The 17,500-nt window shown below is 39.3% G+C and overlaps 1 protein-coding gene across 9 annotated transcripts in view; it reads right to left on the bottom strand.

Annotated features, from left to right (window-relative positions):
* Meis2 (Meis homeobox 2) overlaps nucleotides 1-17,500 on the bottom strand; it is a 203,782-nt gene that overhangs the window by 5,794 nt on the left and 180,488 nt on the right. The gene's annotated exons all lie outside the window — the stretch shown is intronic.

Below are 17,500 nucleotides of genomic sequence, written 5' to 3'. Positions count from 1 at the left end.
TAAGCTGGGACACCCAGGGCAGCGGATAAGGTAACTGCCAACCATAAACCCAGCCACCTTTCAACCTACCAGAAAGGCAGAGCCTCAGGTACACATGGTTGATATTAGAGCCCAAGCAACGTTTTCAAATCAGGCGGTGGCTAAATTGCAGGAATGCGAAGGAGAAGCAGTTATTTTGTCTAAGAAGCCTGGATCTAATTTTGTTGAAAATCCAAAAATAAGTGCCTACTTCATGTTACTTTAATGTTTAATAATGCCCATCAAATATTCATGTACAAACAGAGTAAGATGATAAGAAATCTCCTTTATTTCTCCAAATTTAATAAAAACAAAACAATTTTCTACCATGTGCTAGTTACCCTTGTCCCTGAGCTTTTAATGATGTGTATTCCCCACACATTTGAACTCGCCCACCGGATTCCCTGGCCTGGCATGTGGCTGGGGAGGGACAGTGACAAGGAGCACACAGGTAGCTGCTCCTTAAAACTGTACCTACTGCTAACTTTTCTTCAATATTTCGACTTTCAAATCTTAAGCGCAGGGGGATTTAATGATTAATGAGTCCATGCAAAGCTACAGGCAGGAACTGAAAACTCATTCTCTGAAATTAGCCAGAAGAATCCTAGTGCGTGTTGGTAGCCCTGTGCTACTGTGAAGCCAAAGTCCTCCCAGAGGAAGACAGTCAGTCCACGCAGGCCTCCTGGGAGGACTCTGGTGGGAATACAAGTAGGCTGAGAAAAAACAACCAGGAGAAAACCGAAGGACTCTTTTGCATATGATGTCTGCTTGCAAAACAATGAACTTCTTCATTACTCCAGAAAGGAGTGCCCAGTTGTCAAAAAGTGCTCTTTGGCTTTGGGGAAGAAAGTGACAGGCAACTAGAAGGAGAGGTGAAAACAAAAGGAGAGTTGAAAGTGCATATTTATTCCCACCTAAGCAGTGGTGCTTAGGAGTAGTCCAGAAAGCAGCCCTCCAATCAGAAAACGAACTTCATTATCTCCTCCATCCCCGGGCCCTGACTGTGACTAAGCGGGGCTGACCTGATATTTCCATCCCTGGAAACTTTTCCTTCTCCTCGGGATCAGGTTAAAACCAGTGGAGATGCTCAGGACAGCCTGTTCTTTTTGCCCTGACAGTTTTGGTGGAGGACACACAGGGCAGAGGCTGGACCTCTTTTTATGAACTACCAATCCTGGTGTGTGTGTGTGTGTGTGTGTGTCTGTGTGTGTGTGTGTGTCCTGTAGACTAACTCTCTAGGTTAAACGAATTGCTATTTTTTCCCTTTTTAATTTTGCCCTTTTACTCTTTTATTATTTACATCTGGAGGTTGTTCCCTTATTTATGTCTTTCTCTCTAGTTCCCTCATACACTCCCTTACTCACAGAGCTGCAAGGCACCATGGTTCTTAGTTCTCAGCAGGAGAACTCCACACTGTCTTCAAACAAATAATTACTGGGAAGGTTAGAGGTTCACTCAAAGGTCATTTCTTTGGATACTCTCAGAATGTTTACATTAGTAAAAAACGGGGTCCGCTCAAAAGGTTGTTCAATGGGGGCTACACAACAATGCAGAACATTAAAAAAGCAGTCTGTGTGCTAGCAGGTCTTTATAGAAGCACTGAACTTGGAAATGCCACTCCAGTATTACATTTTCAACTAGTTACCATGGCGTGGACTGGATGTTCACTAGCAGTTATGGCAATGGCCTTTCTTTGCCTATTTCTCCAAAACAAGTCTGAATAGAAGCCGGGGACGTTTTCACTAGATCCTTTTACAAGGGGTCATGGAGATTTTGCTTTCTTCACGTGGGCTCTGTTGAGCCTCTGCATTTTTGTTCTCAGACAATGTTTCTTGCCAGATTTCTTGCCAGATTCATAATTCTACCACATTCTTTCAAATCACACAGAATTTAAAAAACATGGGCCCCAATTTTTTTTTTTCAGGAATCTCTTTAACTCCTGCCAATTGTCAACTCCCCTGATCTTGCTATATTTCCTCAACACTATAGATATTATTAAAATTAATAATGAGTTGACTGTAGGAAAACTTGGACCTTGAAAACTTGAAATTACAACTCTCTTCCTCCCCACACTGTTGACTCTCAAGACAGTCTTAGAAAATACTGTGCACCAATTTACATAGGATGGAGTCGTTTAAAATACAAACTAAAAGAAATCAAATGAGGAATGCTTTTTCTTTTCTTTAATATTCCTAAGATGAAATTTCCATATATGTTCTTTCCCCCAAATTCTTCCAATTTTAGAATATGTGCTGGCGAAGTGAGCACTTTCCCAAAAATTCTTGAAATAAAGTATTTTCAGTTTTATGAATCCATACTTTTTAAATGACCCTTTGCAGGGCTTAAGTAATAAACTGAATATCAAGCTTTGATTCTACTTAAAATTTGAAGATTCTGAGTTGAAAATCAACACATCTTCAACCTTACTAGTCCAAGCTCCATTCACTTAGGAAAATGCAACTTGCTATTTCGAAGACAAAAGACTCGCTTTACAAGCTCAAAAGTTTTCTTGGATATTAAGTGGGCCTCAGAAAATAACATTTTGATGAGTTAAGTGTAAATGAATCAGACACATATGGATTAAGTTATCCTTGAATTTCACACGGATTTAAAAAATAAGGGGAAAAGAGGGTCTTGGCAAAAAATATTTTGGACTTTGCCAAACCCAAAACATTTGAAAAATTGCTGAAGACATCCAACTAACCAAAATGCAGCAAGCTGCACCCAACTTTAATGAAAACCCCCATAAGTTATTTCCAATCCAAAGACTGTTAGGTTTCTCATTGGTATCTGATATTAAAAAATCTTCTAAGTTTTAATGTCATCCCAGAATGATTTTGAAGTTGCAGACATATACCTCCCTATTGGTATAAACAATTTAACCCTAAAAGAGAAAGTCTTCAGAGATGTTAAATGGTTCTTTAAAGCTCTGAGTTGTGTGTCCCTTGCACTTAAAGTCTGCTAATAAACCTGGTGCCTTATTCAGATTTCACTTAGAAAAAAAAAACAAAACATTTATTAGCCTCATTGTGACTTTTTTGAAAAAGGGCCACAGATAATTCCATTAATGACTCCTTAGGGAATGAGTGCCCTAAAGTAAGTTAGTTCCATTGATTTGTATTGAACGCAAAGTTAGTACCAGGCGCATACAAAAGCCCCAGAGAGCACCCACGAAGACAATCAACTTCTCTAGAAATGTTACCTACATAGAAACTGCATTATTATGCGTGATCCTGAAAAATTATTTACTAAGACTGCCTGCTTAAAAATAACTTAATTAGAGAAATAAATTCATTGATTTTCCAAGAATCATGAGGCCTTGGTAAATCAGAGATGAAAAACATACATTAAGAAGAATAAACTCTACATAGCAAATACCATTGAAATCTCACCTTACTGTCTTACTGGAGAAATGCCTCCCGCAGACTTCCCTGTCACCGCCCCCAGAAAAGCCAAATTTTTCAGCTTTGCATACTTCTCTGCAACTGAAATCTGACCAGAATGAGTTTTCTTTTAAAGACTTCACTCCAAAGCAGGGTTCAGATTGATAGCAGACTTAGGTGTTATTCCTGATGGTTGGGTCCCCGCCCCCTCCACTTTTAAGTGGCTGAGAAATCCCTTCCTTCTGGTTCACTAACTTCAAGCCACACCTGATAACCAACTTCTCTGGGCGGCATTCCTTTTGTTAGTAGGCACAGGCCTCCCTGGAGTCACCTGGAAAGTTGCCAGCCCTCAACACTCTGAGGAGGCAACAAGAGGCCAGAATTGAATCCTTTGCATGGATTGGCTTGTTCAAGGAAAGGCTGAACTGTTAAAGAGGGATCAGACCAATTTGGAGAAAGTGTTGTAGGTAGCTTGGGAATGAGAGGCCTGATACAAAATAAATAAATAAAAATAATTAAAATAGACAAATAAATTTAAAATCTGTTTTTCCACTTTGCCTAGTCACAGTTCATCAGCCATGACTCTTCCTAACAGAGATTGCTCCTAGTGGGTGTTTCCAACAGCCAAGCATAGCTATTATCTAGCTTCTCTGTTTTTTTTTTTTCCCCCTTAAAGTAAAACAAACAAGAAACCCAAGTCTTTTCTGTGCTGTGGCTGTGACAAAGAGTAGGGTGTTCTCGATAAGATATATTAAAATAGTTAAATTGGTGAATTAGGCAGGGTTAGTGATGTTGAATGTGTACTTGGTCACATTCACACAGCAACAGAAGGTTTTCACTGGTGACCAGACAAGGGTTTCCTTCTCACAGACAACTGTGAGCAAAGTGAGGTGGATGAATGAGATTCATACACTAGTTAGGGACACATTAACAGATGATAATGAACTTCCCTGAGCTATATCTTCATTTATAATTTGATAGAATATTAGATTTAACCAGGCCTCCAAAAACACATGAAGTAAATACTAATGCATTTACAATGAGAAAATATGATGTTAATCCAGAATCATAACCATCTTGGAGCTTTGTGAATATGCCTAAATGTGTCTATAGATCCCTGCTACTCTAAGTACTTTTGTGACCCAGCAGCATCGTCACCTCAAGCTTGTTAGAGATGGGGAAACACAATAGTCCCCATTTTGCACTTCTGAATCTAAATCTGCATTTGAAAAAGATCTCTGGGTGATCTATACACATTTAAATTTGGGAAGCTTTGCTCTAAGTCACAAACCAAATTTTAGCACTCTGCCTAAGAATAAAAACTTGCAAAAAGAATAAAAACTTGCTAGGATCAAGCTTTAATTGTGAATCTTGGAAGGAGGAGCGGGGAGAAGGAGGAGAAGAAAAAACAACAAAACAAAAACAACCATGAACACACTATGTGGAGGGGGGTGAGAAGGAGGAGAAGGGGAAGGACAAGGACATGGAGGAGGAGGAGGAGGAGGAGGAGAAGGAGAAGGAGAAGGAGAAGGAGAAAAAACAACAAAACAAAACAACCATGAACACACTATTCTTTTTAGGGATCTCAGATCTAAACAGTCTTATCCACTTGACCTGGGTAACAATTTATAATTCAATTCACTTTATTCCATCTGTGCCTCCTAAAGAAAAATTTGGGCCAATAAAATATTTTTGTGGAAATTGTTAATAGAGGCTATCTCTCAGAAATGGAGAATCAGAGGGTAATAGGCTTTTCTTCTTTTCCTCTTATAACTCTGCAGTTTGAGTTCTTAATAAGAAGTGGTTTTTATAGTTAAAAGAATGTTAAAGGTGACTTTGAAAATCTGGCATCTCATTTGACTAAGATTTATGTAGCCAGTTGTAGAAAAAAAAATTATTTTTTATCTCAGTGATAAAATATTTGCTTAGCATATACAAGGCCTTGGGTTCAATCCTAGCACCATAGACAAACAAACAAACAAAAAAGTATTTAAGAAAGAAACAGGTCTGAGGTTCAGTGGAATAGATTAGGAGATGCAGAAACAACACCACACATACTCACCTACTTCATCTTTGACAAAGGAGCCGGCCATCCTCACTGGAGGAAAGATAGCCTCTTTAAGAAATGGTGCTGGAAAAACTGGATTTCAACCTGCCAAAGATTAAAACTAGACCCCTTTCTTTCACCATGCACTAAACTAAAATTCAAGTGGATTAAAGATCTAAATATTAAAATAGAAACACTAAACTTGTTGAAGGATAATCTAGGTAGAACTCTTGAAGACACTGGCATAGGAAAAGACTGTATGAACAAATCCTCAGTAGCACAGGAACTAGCACAAAGAATCAACAACTGGGATCTCATCTTTTAAAAAAGCTTCTGCACTGCAAGAGAAACCACCAACAGAGCTAAGAGACAATCTACAATGTGGAAAAACATTTTTGCCAGTTATTTCTCAGACAAAGGTCTACTATCTAGAATATATAAAGAACCTAAAAAAATCAGGCCCCCTAAATATAAAGATCCAATTCAAAAATGAGCATCTGAAATGAACAGACATTTCTCAGACAAAGAAGTAAAAGCAGCAAATAAATATATGAAAAAAATGTTCAACATCACCGGTCATTCAAGAGATGCAGATGAAAACAACACTGAGATTCCATCTCACCCCAGAAAGAATGGCTGCCATCAAGAAATCAACCAATAACAAATGCTGGCAGGGTTGTGGGGAGAAAGAACCCCTTCTTCATTGTTGGTTGGAATGAAGACTGATGCAACCACTGGGGAAATCAATATGGAGATACCTTAAACAACTAGGATTGGAAGTCCCATTTGACCCAGCTATTCCTCTGCTGAGTATGTTTCCAAAAGAATTAAAATAATCATACCACAATGATATATGCTCACCCATGTTAATAGCAGTTCAGTTTATAATAGCTAAAACTTGAAAACAGATCAATTGTTCATCAACTGAAGACTGGATAAAGATGTATTTTTTAATAAAATGGAGTATTACTCATCTATAAAGAATAAGAAACTAGAAAGATTTATAGGTAAGTGGATGCACATTGAGGACATACTCTTAAGTGAAATTAAGGATACACGTGTAAATACCGTGTAGTTTCTCTGGTGTGATAAACTAAAAGTGTAAATAAGGATCAAAATGTACAATTGATATTGTGTAATAGGAAGAAAAGGTCTAAAGGTATTGGGCAAATGGGAGGGGTAGAGGAAAGGTAAAAAGGGAAGAGAAAAGGAAAAAATGGAAACAAAGTCTTTGTAAATAGGGAAGGGTGGAGGGATGAAGGGAGGCTAGGGGAATGGGGAAAAAATAAGAACCAAGATCTGTCATGTGAAGGTACAAGATCCCAATGATGACTGGAACTACTGTATACCTGAAATGTACCGAAAAATATTTTTAGAAAGTATTTGAGAAATTTCCCCTCAGATAGGAAATATCTTTTATATCCTTTATAATATTGAGCAACAAAAAACACTATTCCACAAGCATAATCATACCCAGTGGCGTGTAACAAAACATTCCAGCAGGTTATGATTTGAAAGCATAGTTACTCTTACAGAATGCTATCAGATTATCCATATGTGGCTATTTATCATGCACTATCAAAGTGATCTTTCAAAGCTACTTAAAAGCCAGGGAGGAGAAAACACTCAAAACTTCCTTAGCTATTCATATCTAGGATCCAGCCCCTTAAAGATAAAATGCTAAGTCAATAGACATAAGTTGCAGTGTATTACCTCCTCCTGTGCATGATTTATTGCACATGGAAATCAACTAGAAACTGAATTACTTTGAAAGTTTTACTACTGACATTAACATTCCAGCTCTGAATACCTACACACCTTCCAGTGCTTCTGAAAGTAACTTTCTGCAGACACGGAAGACAGACAGACAACTTGATGCGACTCTATCAGCATAAAAAGTGGGAGTAATCATTTTCACAATTACCAATTTCCAGTGACCTATTTATCTACCTCAACACTATGGCCTGACTAGGCTTTTAGGAACAGTCACCTGACAATCAGTTACATACATTCTTAGCCTATTCCCATTATGTTCCTAGTCATTTACTAATTCACTCTAAGAGGAGAAGATCCCAGCAAATCTAGTGTCCTTTTAGTTTTCATGATCATCTTTGATTGGAGTATTAATTCTCGATCCTACTTCTCAGTGGAAACCACCTATGCATTAACTTGCCAAAAATGCACCAAGCTGTTTAGCAGTTGTGTATTAGATATGTTTGAAGAGATCAAGGTGCACTCACATGCCCTGTGCTCTGGATATGTCTCTGATTAGCTTGTCATCTGCTTGGAAGAAGATGTCGGCAGTTTCTCCCATGCAGTCTAGCAGGCCAGCTGTTAGCTGCCTGTCAAGCCCTCAAGTGGACAAGTAGTCCAGGAGCAAAAATGTCACTCCTTTGATCTGGCAAGGAGCAGCTGCTGATTTATAGAGTAGGACTTTGTTCTTCCGTTCTATTTTACTTTCTTTCCTAAGGCAGAACCACAAAATACAGGAGAAAAAAAAAAGTGCCGTTCCCAGCAACATCAACAAGCTCTGACAACTGCAACAGGGTTTTTCTTGGCCCTAACAAAGCTCTCAGGCATCTCCTTTGACGCTTACCTTTCCCCCACCCCTTCCCCCACCACCACCATTTTTTGCAATGTGGTAGTTATTGTTTAATTCAGCTTCTGTAAATGGAATGGACTGTGGCCAGCAAGCCTGAGGCATAAACACACCTGTATGAAAGAAGCCTTATTGTAGCAACCATCTACAAGCAAGCTCACATGAACCACACGTTGCTGAGTTCAGAAAGAATGCTCCATTTTTCCTGACAGCAAATTTTACCCAAAATGAGCCTCTATTTTTGGTGCCACCAACCTATGATGACCACATACGCACTGTTTCCCCTCCAATGGCATGACACTTTTTCGATCACAGAGAAAAAAGGACTAGCTTTTTTTTCCCCTCTGAGAGCAAACAGATCCATCCACTGTCTATAATATCACCATTGAAAGCTGAGTTAAACATTCAGAAAAGCTTTAGCAAATGCCATACCCAAGACGCCATAACGGTGATTTCATTACCATGGATTTATACTGACATACATGTTCCCTATAAGGAAAAAAAAAGTCAACAAATTCTATGTAAGTCATGTACATTGCCTTCCTTAGAATCAAACTGGTTTAAAACGTGCCATCCTGTTCTCAGTGTATAAACCTGCCAAGCTGATGATGTCCCATCAACCAAGCTAGACTTGTAACACTGCGGTCTTGACAGTCATGACCTCATCGGTCACGTGGCCATGAGATGTCATCAGCCACATGGATGCAGGGGTACGGGCCTGTGCATGTGTGTTTGTGTGCATGTGTGTGTGTGTGAGGAGAACTACACTTTGCCAGAGATGAATTTATTAGTACCTACCTAGATTTTCTGTGTAGTCACACACATGGGAGGGAGAGGGAAAAGGAGATGGGGGAGGTTCCATTGTTCAGTGGTAGAGCACTTGCCTAGTATGATCAAGGCCCTGGGTTTGATCCTCAGCATTTCCAGAAAAACTACATATGTATTATAATGTATATGCATAAATCCAGGCCGTGCCTTCATAGATGTTTACTCTTTACATCTACAGAAACAAATTGAAAGAAAATCCCAGTGAAAATCTCAGTAAACTAGTGCGGTGTGTTCAACTGTAGAAATTAAAAGATAGAGGTTTATCACCAAATTCTCTGAGGAGGAAAGCTGAACTAGATTAGAAGAACATAAAAAACTGGAAGAGAAGAAAATTTAAATAAAAGAGGCTAGCCGGAAGGCATTATCTCAGACCAGGGCAGACTGTGAAGGGGAAGGGGAAGGGGCTGAGTTCCTGGGGTTCTCACTCTGAGCTTGCACCACATGGTGAGACGTCACAGGCAAGCTGGAGGAGGAGGCTCTGCGCAGTAACAAGGTTCTGCATTCGTGCGGAGGATGAACTGAGCAGAGGAGAGCTGAGAAAGCTCTCGCCTAATTCAGGCGAAGCGGGACATAAAATTAGCTCTAACAGAGTAGAAATGAAAATATGGGACCTTTGACTCTCGGATTGTGTAAAGAGGGCCAGGATAAATCTGAAAGTCTATGTTTGGCATGCTATGTTATACAGTTGATAAAAATTGGAAATTGATTTCTAAAAGTCCTATTTATTGTCTGGGGGCACTGCAAATTCTGTTTTCCAAAAGTTACCTTTGAGATGACAGTGGACCTTTTGGGCTGAGAAGCTCTCTCAAGATGAAGGACAAAAAAAAAAGAGTGAAAAGGAAGAAAGATGGGACAAGACTTCCAAACATTCTGGTCTCTTCATATTTCTAAAATATATGAACATTTTAGAGCTACAGAAACAAGTATAGGAAACTTCTTGGATACCTCCAAAAAATGACTTCTTCTTCTTCATCTGTCCTCTAGAATTTTACCAAGTCCTTCATCTAATCAGGGCTAGCTAAGTCATCCTGCAATCAAGATCTTTGTAGCAATGGCTCTTAGGTCCAGTTTGCCTTTTCTTTAATTCTGTATAATTAGTGGGCTGAGAAGCTCCCGATAATTACACACTTGTCACACTATATGTTGTGACATAACTCTATCCCTAAGGACAGTGATTATAGCAATGGAATTTACTGGAGTTTTAAAAACTGGATATAGGAATATCTGTTTGTCTATCTATAGTAAGTCCCCAGTTTATGAATGAGTTTTATTTTGGGAGAACTGTCCCTAAGTGAATTTATTCCCAGATGACAGTGTGTCTTACACAGTATACCAGTGAAAGTTTGCAACTTGAATGTTCATAAGTCAGGACTCTATCTGTCTATGCAACTGTATTTTTAAGCAATAGCACATGACAATCAAGGTAAAAGTTTTCTCTGAAGTGTGGCAACTAATTTAGAAGAGGATTGATAGCAAAGAGTGCTACATTTAAAAGAGGCACTATTAAGTGTGATGCCTTCCAAATTGTGTCCTCCTTTCAAGCCATATTTTTCTTTTTAAGTGGGCTTTTAAGGTGAAAAATATAGCACTTCACCCAAAATGGTGTTGAAACAAATGGTTCTCAACCCTCTGTTCTTCAACAACTGAGGCCAAAACACCCCAGCACTAACATCTGAGCCACTTGGAGGAGGGAATGCTATGCATGAGAATGTCCCTGAGGCCCTCACACGGGTCCGTGGGGGCTCCTTTTTCTAAACAGCAGGGGATGCCTCAGAAGACCAGATTGGGCTGCCAGAAGTATTTGGATTGACCAGGCTCTCATCCTGCTTTCATTTCTCCTGCTGATTTAAAAGAAAGGATGTCACAAGGGAGACATTCAGAAGGTGGCAACATTCTTAGGGCCGTTTATCAGTACCACTGCTTCCTTTAAATTGTAGCTTGGTCTCTTGTTGAGAGGCTGAGATTTTAGCACTTTTAAAGGGAACCATAAGTGAGAAATCTCCTAGGTGTTAAGCTTTAGAGTGGCTTCAACCCAAAATATGAAAAACGAGATTAGAACACAGAAAGATAAGTAATATTAAGAAAAAGATCCCACAAATAAAATGTCATAAATATACATGTATGTTGCATTCTATTTAAACCAAATGCTATTCAGCCAGTTTATATTGGCATCTAGCAGCGGTGTCAATGATGGGAGGTGGAAACCAATGATTTAAAAAAATTTAGATTTCACTTGAAATAAACTATAGTTGTTGCAGCTATATATCTAACAATCATCTTTAAATATTATTATAAAGTATATTGTATCAGGAACTAAATTATTCCACTCATAAACACATGACTTAAGGTCCTCTCATTTCTGATGTTCAAACATCAAAAGCTAGATTCTAAATAAAATTTCCTGATTGCCTTTTCTTAATAATAAAGTAAACATCTTTTGGATTTGACAACGAGGTAAAATTCTGTATCTTCTCTGGAGATATTATATGTAATTTTTCCAATGTGACGGCATTATTACCCACAAAATTTTTAGCATCATCCTGTAATCATAAAAAACATAAAATATAACTTTATAAACCACAAGAGACCTAGCAAGCCAGCAGTTATGCTTTAGAAGGTTAGCTACTGGTTCCCCCATATCACCCCAATTTGCAAAGAAATGAAGACATCAAACTTTGATTCTGACATTCCATACAAAGCTATAAACTCTAGATTGTGCTAAAATGCAGACATTGTACTGCAATTTGAAAAAAATTTCAGAGCATATTCAAATTTCACATCTATCTGAATTTCACAAAGTGTTTAACTTTACTTTTACAAATAGAAGTGATACCATTTGAATTATCTCTATTTTCACAGTATAGATACATTAACATCACCATCTATCAGAAAGTATCTAATTTAGCACTGTAACTGGTTTGCCTGCCACAGACGTTTTAGAGTCAGGTGATATACAGATGAAACAAAGTAATTCATAGGTTGAAAGTTAATGCGCTAACCAACCAGGGCCACACTCTTCTTTCTGCTTGGAACAGCTTTTCTCTCATGGCCAGTTGGTCAACACATTCTCCTGTTCTGAGAAATCTCTTTGAGATAATTTCCCTGGTCTATGATCTAATTAAGAAACATTTCCTCCTTCAGCAGCCCCAAGCTAACATGCCTATTACAGCATATATTCAGCACCAAGATCACAATTTACTTGGCTGATTGTTCCCCTAGTTAATTTTAGAGAGCGCATTTTAATTCTTTGTTAATGACATTGTGTCAGTCATATAAAACATCCTCAGTAAAATGTCTGATGCATGGATAACCAAATGGGTGAATGAAAGCAGGGTTCTTTTACCTTGGAAATAATTCAGGATTGAGAATAGAAGAGTAGTTAGGGAATCTCTTGTCTTAATTTTGCAAGGGGCATAGTTGAATCCCTGATCCCCCAGAATGGGACAGAACTACGATGGGGAATAACTCCATCTTCCTGGATCAGGTCAAATTATCTTTACACTCAAAAACAACTGAAGACTAGAGGATCGCTAAAGGTGTGTGCCCATCTGGGCATCACAGAGGCAGGCAAATCTCACTGAAGGTGTGCAGGAGAGGAAGGACTTGACCTCAAAAAACTGGATCTCTGGCTTCTCTGAGCTGAGGAGCAATGTGCACAGTGGGAGAAGTAACTAGATTAGGGTATGAGGAGCACAACTGTGTCAGTGGAGAGGACAGACTGAGAGTAATGGGAACGAGGCCAATGTGGTTTATGGCGGGTTTGTGTTGTGTGTGTGTTGGGGGAGAGGAACGAGAATAGGACACTCGAAGAAAGGTTTGAGAGCTGGAGAAAGGAAAGGAAAATAGCCTTCTTAAAATATTTTCTTCTTCATACATGTCTAAGGATCTCCACCCTCCAAATATGCTCTGAGGAACTCTAGAATTAGTAGGTCTTTCTCCAAACAGAAGTCCTAGGTCAAAGTATGTGTAAGAAATGACAAGGTAACAAAGTGAAGGTACTTTCTTTGCTGTAGACTGTCATAGCCTTTAAGAGCTGATAAATATGAATCAATAAGAGAGGTTGATGGGTCAAATCAATTCTAACAAGTTAAAATTTTGAGGGGCACTAGGCCCCATGGATTTAAAAACATAGGTGTCATTCTAATCTTTAGTAAAAAAAGTATTTTAAACAACTTGAAAATACAGTTTCCATCTTTCTATTTCCCTAAATCAGACTCACACAGAGGATGACTTATAGGGCTCTTGTTTTATATTTAATCTATCCATATCTCCATCCCACCCTGATTTTTGTAAAGCATGGTTACTTCCACTGAGCCTTGATCCCCAAAACATGCTGGCTGGAGAGGTACTTTAGAACTTTTCAATGTGAAAGGTAATTTGATCATTAGACGGTGTCAGGCTAAGATATTTCTCTAGCACTTTATTACTTTACTTGCATTTTCCTAGTCACTGATTTCTTTTTTGAAAGAACACTATTGTTAGGTATTTTGCTATGCTTCAATTTTTGCTTAAAAAAAAAACAGTCAGAAACTAAGTAATAATCCTACATCACAAGATACAGGTAGTATTTTTTTCCAGTGCCATCTGATTTTCTTTAAACAGGTTTGTATTCAGGCTCCGGCCATCTGACCAGCAGTCAGTGTGACCAGCATGTCTAGTGTGTGTGCTGGGCATTCATGGGGAGGGCATGAAGAGGTGGGGAGCAGGTGCGGGAATGTTAAGAGGAAAGAGAAACAAGAAGGGGAAAGAGGCAGGAAATGAGGAAGCATTGCTCTGCAGAATGTACATCAAATGCTCCTCAGCCCGCTCCACCCTTCAATCAATTCCACTTTCTTGTTTACAGAGCCTACAAGTACGAAATCAGCTTTTACTTCTAACTGTGTTAAACACCACCTGCCCGCCCTCTGAACCTCTCTGTCCCGGGACGAGGTCAGCCTGGAGAAGGGCTCCGGCTCTATAAGCAATCCTGTCATTCAGGCAAACAGCAGTGATTCACTCAGAGGAGGCAAAAATGACTCAATTGTCAGGCTTATTGACTCCAGGGAGCATGGCTACTCTATCATTACCATGGAGTGCAAATACCCCAAGCTCTGTTTTGGTCCACTTAAAATTACTATTTGCTGTGAAGGATTGGCAAAGCAATTCTTAAAATGATGGGGGTGAAAGTCAGGCAAGCGCCATTATGGGCTTTTCCTTCCGTTTAAGTAGAAGTGAGCAGTACTGAACTCATTCTGAGCCTGACCCACTTATTTAACCTTTTATTCACGTTGCTGTATTAACATATATTAACTGGCTCTATAAGCCCCGGAAAGGCGGGGGACAAAACCTCATGACCAAATTATGGTTCCATTTTCATGGGTAACCTCTCCTCGGGTGGAAATTAAGCCCCAATACCAGTAGATTTTAGGGCCATACAAAATCAAGGAGGGATGCCAAAAGACAAATGGTGAACAACAGCTCGGCAAAGACTACAGCAACCACGGAGTGGTTGGGTAAATTACACATGAGAGGAACTGTTTGAAAAACCAAATAAATTTAATTAAATAAGTTACAAAATTATTGTCCCGTCTCTTATCTACTCCCCTTGGTTAATATCCATGACATACTGATGTGGTATAATTGCTCTCATGGAATGCTGCAGCTCTGAGCCGTAATGAGCTGCCTCCGCACACAGGCAGCAAAAGTGGTTTCCCTACAGAGTTATCTTCTCAATTATTTATACTTGCAACACTTTCACATAATGGCAGCTTTAAAATCAAACAAACAAAGCAAACCATACAATAAAGGAAGGAGACAAGAAGGAGCACGGACCTCTTCCTTTCTTTGGAACACCAGCAGGGACGGGCAAGCCAGGCAAAGTCAACTGACTTTGGCTCCCGAAGAAGTCTCGAGGGCCTTGCAACCAGAGGACATCAAAGAATCGGAGATGGCCACCTTGGTGAGGGGTTAGGCAAGCTCTGCACACCTGCTTTGCTTTCAACCTGTCATATCTAAACATACACAGGAATGCAAACTTTATTCCTTCCTCTTGTAAGTTTGTGAAAATTCCTAACCAGAAGATTTGTTCCTCAATCCCTCGCCTATAAAATAAGGGGCTCAACTGTCAGAGCAAACAGAAAATGGTGGCATATGGAGAGACTGCTCTTTTAATTTAATTTTTTTGAGATTGCCCATTTTTATAGTGGTTTTGTTCCAACATCAACATCCACCCTTGACCAATCACTCAAAAACTAAAAGATACAAGGTGTTTATACCACATACAGATATACGAAATAACATAAAGTGTAGATTTAAACACTAAGGCAAAACTGTAATGCTACTTCTAATATTAAATTTGGGCCTATCTGAGATGAACAGCTTGCTAATACCATAAAACTCTAAATTATTTGATTCCTAGCACCTGGCTCAGTGACCTGTATGGAGTAGGTGGTCAATAAAGGGCAGCCAAGTGACTTTCCCAAGGCAACCCACAAATGTGGTTGAGGGGCTTATATTTTTAAAAACTTAAAAATGAACTTATGACCAGACATATATTTGGAACTGTATGTAATCAGATTACCTAGCTTTACATTCTCCATCATGTAAGCAAAGGTCCCAGCTTTTAGAAAAAGCTGACATTTCCTACTTCTACAGTTATTCCATCAACTAATAGACACTAATATATTTGTGACTAAAGATATTCATCAACAATGCTGGTGAAATATAACTTTTATGTCACCTACTGGCTATTTCAAAGTAACAACATGTTAAAGTAACTATGCCCTAAGAAAATTAACTTTCTTACAAGAAAAGAGTATAAAAGGCAATAAAACATAATTCTAAAGACCTCAAAATGTGTTGCTTACAGTATGCTTACCTGCATATTCACTGGATTCACATACATACACATTCGTTTAACATAAGAGTACCTTCAAACTTTAAATCTTTCTCGACTTGGCACACTCAGAAAAAGAAGAAACCTTCAGGAGATTTGCCCCACATTCCGAAGCATACAGATATTACTGTGAAAGACAAGAATATACCAAAGGGAAGGGAAACCAAACTCTGATCTACAACCCAGGTGAAATCATCAGAAGAAAGCACTCAGGGCTGAGTTGGGACCTGTCATCTTGTTATGCTTTTCCCCAAGAAGCGATTGGAAGAGATATTGGAAGGTAGCCACCTGCTCCTATTCAAGGTTGCTCCTAGCCACTGAGAGCTAAGCATGAGCTAGATTTTGTTGAATATCTTTCTTTCTGGCAAAGTGACTGGTGGTAGGGTAGAATCTGAGGTGTAGAACCATGGAGTTGTGGAGCCAATGCCAGTTATCAGGATGAAGTCACGTCGCCTTCAATACTAACAATGACCTTTCTGCGTGTGCACGTGCAGTTGTGAACTGAGTGGAGAGAAGTGGTGAAGGGGAAGACAAGGAGAATGCAGATGATGGCCAGAAAACTCTCCTGCCATAGATATTCAGAATGTGCCCTTGTATGGAAATGCAAATCTGAATAAATTTTGACATATGACCTGTGATGTGCATAATAGTCTTCACAGATGCTCATGAAAGCCAGGGGTAGTAACACACACCTGCAATCCTAGGACTCTGGGAGGCTGAGACAGAGGATCAGAAGTTATCACCCAGCCTGAGCATCTAGGTAGTTTAGCAAGACCTTGCCAATGAATAAAAAATAAATAAGCAAATAAATAAATAAATAAATGAGTAATGGGGGGTAGAGACAGCAGCTTGGGATGCTGCTGAATGTGCAGGCCCCGGTGTTCAATTCCAAGAACTGTCAAACCAACCAACTCCTGAAACAACTAGTTGGCCATTAATCATTATGCGAACACTAGCAAATGTTGAGGTCTAAGACAGCTGGATAATTTTTGTATTTTCATATGTGGACACATTCAGAAGGAAGATCTCAGATTCTGTGAATGGACTATAAACCACTCCTTCTGGCAGGAAAAACCAATTTCAAGGTTACTAGCTTCTGGGGTGAAGAGACTTGGTTCTGAGAAGCCTGGAGAATCAAACCCAGAGCTGAAGGGGTGCTGAGAGTGTGGCTTCCACCGCTGTGAGGGTTCCTACCCATGGGAAAAGAAGTTGCTGTCTATGGCTTGAGGGTAGTAAGATTATATGGCCCTCAATTCCCAAATGTGACAGATTCATAAGAAACCTTAACTCTATTTTTCTAACTTTCCTCAACCACAGCAACACACTTTCTCTTAGCAGGCCAGCCAATTAACCAAGCATTAAAAAACCCACAAATCTATAGCAGTGGCTTTGCAGGACAAAAAGAAAGATGTGTGAAATAAAGATTTCATTATAGCTATAAGCTATCTGGGTCAGTGTGTTTGGGGGGCAAATAATTTGAATCAGGGTAAGGCTGAAACAAATAAACAAGCTATAAACAAACAAACCATCAGAAGAAATGACATATTTTTCTCTTTTTCCCTAAGCATCCCATATATTTGCTCTGGGGTTTCAGTGCACAGCAATTTCCCCAGCTTACCGGTGAGGGATGCAAATCTGATAAGAGGCTGGCACAAATATACCAAGCCTGGTTTACAATTTGTTTTGAAACTTCCCTTCCCAGATAAACACAGTCCAAGTACAACTTCTAAAAAAAAAAAAAAAAAAAGTTG

The sequence above is a fragment of the Fukomys damarensis genome, unplaced genomic scaffold (assembly GCF_012274545.1).
Source record: "Fukomys damarensis isolate Sample0158 unplaced genomic scaffold, DMR_v1.0_HiC HiC_scaffold_17, whole genome shotgun sequence".
Lineage (NCBI taxonomy): Eukaryota > Metazoa > Chordata > Mammalia > Rodentia > Bathyergidae > Fukomys > Fukomys damarensis.
Note: the sequence above shows the minus strand (reverse complement) of the source record. Positions and strands in the feature narration are given on the sequence as shown.